Below are 5,763 nucleotides of genomic sequence, written 5' to 3'. Positions count from 1 at the left end.
TTACTATGTTATGTTTAGTGTATGAGACCGGGCTGTAAATTTAGACAGGCCAAATGTGACTTCTGGAGGATACCCTTCATTTTCTAACTTTTTTACTTTAATTTGTAAATCTCACAACAACTAAAGATGTGACATCTGTTGTGGATGGATTGGGCCTAAAGTCGTGTGGTCAGATCAATAGTACTGTACCTTGAAGTTGCTGCAAGTGGTGCAATCACAAAGTAGAAACGGGCCTTCTGGCTGTCTCCATTCTCCAGCATGGTGGTCATCTGATCAATGGAGCAGCTTTACAAAAAAGGTGAACCTCACCTCACAATTGCCCATTTGCACACAGGCAGGACAACAGACTGCTAGATACAGAAAGATTATTAATGATTGAATATGGCACCTTGGTGCCTAGACAAAGTGGCTACTCCTCCATTTTGCATTGAGCTTACTAGATAAAGAGGAACCTGGATAGAGATAGTTAAATTATCTAGTGAGCAGGTGCACTGTGTCTGAATGCAAAGGAGGCTAAATGTTTAATCAAGCCCAGTATTACAATATATAGACTTAAATATAGACTTTATTTTTTTCTATTGTGTTATTGACTGTACGCTTGTTTATTCGCAGGTCGCAGATGCAAATAAAAACTTGTTCTCAACTAGCTTACCTGGTTAAAGAAAGGTGATATATATATATTTTTTTAAACAATGAATACTCATTTGATATGAACCGGGCAACCAACACTTTTTCAATATTTGATTGAAGATTGGTTTTTCTTTATTGACTTACGATATAAAGAGATGAATGAATGTTGAGATGGAGAGCAGTGGGGAGACGGACACATAACATCAGTCCAGAAGCACATGGTATCTGTAGAGAAAGAGTGAGGTCATCAGAACTGAGTCAGACAATTCAGATCACAACTTTATACACATTCTAAAACTGTTTGATTATTAATTATTACCAAGGCTAAGAGGGAACACAACAAGAAGGTTCTTACTGGCAAGTCAGGTTGGCAGCTAAAACCTGAATGTAGACATTAGTCCTCAATAACCAGAGAAGGGATAACCAGGGGCGTGGTATAGTTTGCATCCTGGTGATGGAAGAAAGGAAGATGGCACCATTATAAAATCACACTTAACTAAGATCAGACATATGATCAGGCATGTGCCACCACATGTTGGTAGAGGTTTAGAGTTATTTCATAAGGTGGCAGCACATTGGCAAATTGGCACTTTGCCATGTCGCAGCCGTGTGTACATGAATGGGGTGTTACGTAGGTGCTGGTTGTGTTGTCCTAACCTTAACAGGGCATTGCTCAGATGATGAACTCACTGATGAAGCTACCCTTGTTGTTCTTCACAGTAATGGAGGAGGCTGACCTGAAGAGGGGAAAAGAGAAAGGTCAAACAGAGTACCTAGATCCAGTGTAGCTGACTGATTACTACAGCAGGACCCAGGCTAACACTCTCCCCACAGAAAGATCAACTGCTTTGAATTGTGTTTGAACTGTGTAATATCATGCTGCAAACAAAACAACTGTATGGGTGCCCAGTTTCAATTGCAGAGCAGTGTCTGATTTTCAAATGTAAGCGATATATCCAGTAAATCTTTTCACTTACACGTCCACTAGCGTGTTCTTGATGAGGTACTCCAGAGGGTAAGCACAGGAGTAAAAGTACTTGAGCTCAGCATTATAGGTGACCGTTCCAATGTTGGGGTCGTATGATCGGACCACGGCGCTCACATTGAACGTCTGGAGGCTGAAGAAGCCTGAGAATATCCCTGTTTCTGGAACACATGTTGACTATGAGGCTTTGAATGTTGCTGTGTGCAATAGTGTGTACAAAATAGCATTTTTCTCTGTCAGAAGGACACCCCTTCAGCACACAAGCAAACCAGAAAATGAGATCTCTCATTCCCTTGAAGTTTCTTTTAGACTGAAAGCCATCACCTGTTCTTTAGCGTAAATGGGCGTTCAATTTAGTGTTACTTTCTAGCTCGTGATAAGGTAAGTTTCAAATGTTTTAAAAGTTTCACAGGAGTCAAAACCTCTGACAGAAACATACATTCTCTGCTCCCTCATTCCCCTCAGTCAAGGTGTGCTGTGAGCCTTCCCTCTATCACAGCACTCCTCCAGGGCAGAGGAGAGCATACATAAACATTATCCTATTAATAATCACAAGAAGACACTCCCGCAGGCGTCCCCTTGGCAAAGGGGAAAGCTGAATCTGAGGACAGGAGGAATCACTCTGGTGTTCAGAGTTCCCTTACAGACTGTGTTATCCATGATGTGGTTCAGGATCAACAGACTAGATGGCAGGGCAGATTTGAATAGCGAGGTCAATGGGGGAGGTCCTCCAGACCACAGAGATGTCTGTGTATTCTGATAGATGCAGGAAGACACTGAGTAAGATTAAAAACATTAAACTGTATTCTGAGCTAATGTATACAGATAAACCACTATAGTTTAAGTGTCCCTGCTCTGAAGCAATATAGCTGTTTCAGATATGATTTCTAATAACAAGACTATAATCCTATCCACCTCAAACCCTTTTTTTGTGTATTTTACCCCCTTTTTGCAATCCAATTATGATCCTATTACGATCTTGTTTCATCGCTGCAACTCCCCAAAGGGCTCGGGAGAGGCTAAGGTCGAGTAATGCATCCTCCAAAACAAAACTTGCCAAACCGCGCTTCTTAACACCCGCCGGCTTAACCCAGAAGCCAACTGCACCAATGCGTTGGAGGAAACACCGTTCAACTGATGACCGAAGTCAGCCTGAAGGCGCCAGGCCCTCCACAAGGAGTCACTAGAGCGCGATGAGCCAATTAAAGCCCCCACGGCCAAACCCTCCCCTAACACGGCCGATTGTGACACAGCCTGGGATTGAATTTGGGTCTGTAATGACGCCTGAAGCACTGCGATGCAGTGCCTTAGACCGCCGTGCCACTCGGGAGGCCCACCTCAAATCCTTTATCATAAACACTGTCTTGGATGAAGCTGAGATGGTTAGGATTAGCTACAGTAAACAAGAGGTGAAATGTAGAAGTGATGTAGTTACTATACCTGGTTGTCTGGCGTAAGCCCCACATTCAGCAGGGGTGATGGCCTGATCATGGCCCACAATCCACAGGGAAGTCAGTATGAGGAAGCTCCATAAATCCATCTCACCAATCTGTCCTCGCTGAAGATCTGCAGCAAAACACACAGATGTCAATGTCAAGCACAAAATGTGCAAATCCAAAATCCAATTTATAGACTAGCATAAAATGCTATGGGATGACTCCATATTCCTAGATGTGTGCAATCTGTAGTACATTTACTGTCGACAGGTTGTATATATAGGGACCAGGACTAGTTATATAGTTCTCATACTTCCTTGGGATTGGTTGGAAACAGGGTCATTACCATCTTGGTGGGGTTGTCTAAGGTAGTGGGAACCATTCACTTTTGGGGATAAAGCACCAGGTCTTATCCTGGAGGCAAATTCATGAAATCCTACACAGTCCCCTTCAAAGTTATATGGTAAACATAGAGCAGGTGGCTTTGTGACTTTGTGTGTGATCCTGCTCCCCTTTGTATGCTTATATGAAACATAATAATCAAGTAAGTATATGGTTCATGGTCTTTAGGGACCACACACACAATGTGAGGGGTGTCTTGTTGTTTCCTTTAAGTTCTAATACGATTTAGGTGACCCACACCTACTTTTCAACCACTTTTAAGGGAGGGGGCTTCAGCACTGTAGTATATGAGCATTAAAATGTGATGTTTTTTTTTATGTTGGGTGAGTAATTAACATAACATTAAAAGTGTCATCTTTAAAGCCCTATACTAATCAAGTGAATCCCTTTGTTGATATGATCATTTCAAATACATTACAGTGACAAGTACTGATTACAGTTATCAAAAACACTTTGAACAAATTCAATTCTTCCTGTGTTGGGGAAAGTACTAATATTATATAGAGCATGTCCGAATAATGTAAAGCACCCACCCAGACACATATTCATAATGAACCTATGAAAAAACGACAATGTGACTCCAATTCAAATAAAACCAAATATGATATGCAAATGTCACCAAAAACATTACCAAGAAACGTGCCCTGTGTGACTTTGAAGAGTGAGTCCACATACTTATTATGCATCATGTCTATATCTAGTGTCTATATCTAGTCTTCTTCTCCAGTCTGGAATCAGTAGTGGGACTGAAAGGAACTGCATGAAGGTCAGTGGAATACCTGATCTTGTCAGGTCAGCCACCTGGGAAGGGAAAACATTTATCCTGATTAATAAATAATAATAATACAAATACATTTCATTTGTATAGCGCTTTTCATACAGAGTTATCCCAAAGTTCAAATTTGATTAGAGTCATATTAGAGCACATGGGTGGTTACCATGGTCCCTTGTGAAGTGCACAAAACCATAGAGAGGATAATGGACACACACACACATGTCATTGTCATGACGTGTACACTTAAACATATCAGGGTCTTTCCGCCTTTTTTTCACAGATCATGTGTTTTCTGGTCACTAGAAAAAACAAAATGCAGCCTGGGTTTGGACCTGGCAGTGACCTGAACTTGGGTTGAATATTGTCCATGAAAAAACAAAACATATCGCTTATCAAAGATAGTAAATCTAGAGGGGGATGACTGCTCTCATTTCTCTCCTCTCAGTCATCAACAGCCATTGTGGACAAAGAATATAATGTATAATAGCTGCTGAAATATGGGATTAGCACAATAAAGGGCCCAGATTGCAGGATTGTAGTGTGGGTTACATTTCGACAATTGGCATGTTATAGTTAGACATGTTATAGCAGGTCACTGGGATCATATTCCTATAATATGGAGGTATATAAATCATGATCATCATATAATTGAATTACAATAGCTTGAATTCAAACAAAAATAGCTATATTTATGCTGTATCTTTGTTTACAAACTGCCTGCACATTTATTCTGAAAACTGAAAACTTTCTACAATATTCAAAAACCTTCTGTGATTTTATTTGACCTTGGGTAAAAGACTAAATCAGGTCCGATTGAACTCTAGCTTGAAGTCTCAAACACGCCACAACATCAGTGTTAAAATGATACTATTGCACTATGAAGGCCATTAAATAATATCATTAGGCAGACTGATATGTAAAAGGTTTATTTGAAAAATACCCCCCCCCCTCCTGTAACTCCTATCAACATGATTATAACTTTAAACACATAATACGAAATTAAGTAATTATAGTAAATGGATTATTGTGTTCTTTGTTTAACTTTCCACATCAAATAGCACATTCCCTAAAAAGGGGAAAAAACACATCATCCTCAAATAAAATAAGCACAGGGTGAAATCCTGACTTGAGCAAGTTATTAGAGTTTTCTTTAATTAAGCATTGATGGCAAAAACTTTCACAAACATTCAAGTTATGTGGAAGTCAGGATTTCAGCCATACTTAATACCAATAAGTACTGTACATACGGTATATAAATATTCATCATGATCATACATATAGAATGATGAATCACGTCTTCAATTCTCCTCACATGTTAGTACTATACTTAAGCCTACCCTTTCTCAGGTTAAAATAGGCAGTGTGTTATAGAAATAGCTACAAGTAATGTTTTGGTGCTGGCCTTTGTAGAGGACAGTATCAGTCATCCCCAGGTGTCAGGGTTATTTGAATGACCCTTTATTTCTTTAATGTAACTGACCCCGTGCCAAGCAATGGATGACAAAAAGACACTAAGGTATTGAAAAGATGGGAAA

At 40.0% G+C, this 5,763-nt stretch overlaps 1 pseudogene; it reads right to left on the bottom strand.

The window, feature by feature from the left end:
• Positions 1-1,303: 1,303 nt before the first annotated feature.
• LOC135575061 (zona pellucida-like domain-containing protein 1) lies at positions 1,304-3,258 on the bottom strand (annotated as a pseudogene).
• Positions 3,259-5,763: the final 2,505 nt, after the last annotated feature.

The sequence above is a fragment of the Oncorhynchus nerka genome, linkage group LG14 (genome assembly GCF_034236695.1).
Source record: "Oncorhynchus nerka isolate Pitt River linkage group LG14, Oner_Uvic_2.0, whole genome shotgun sequence".
Classification (NCBI taxonomy): Eukaryota; Metazoa; Chordata; class Actinopteri; order Salmoniformes; family Salmonidae; genus Oncorhynchus; species Oncorhynchus nerka.
The sequence above is the reverse complement of the archived record's forward strand: the minus strand, read 5'-3'. Positions and strand labels throughout refer to the sequence as shown.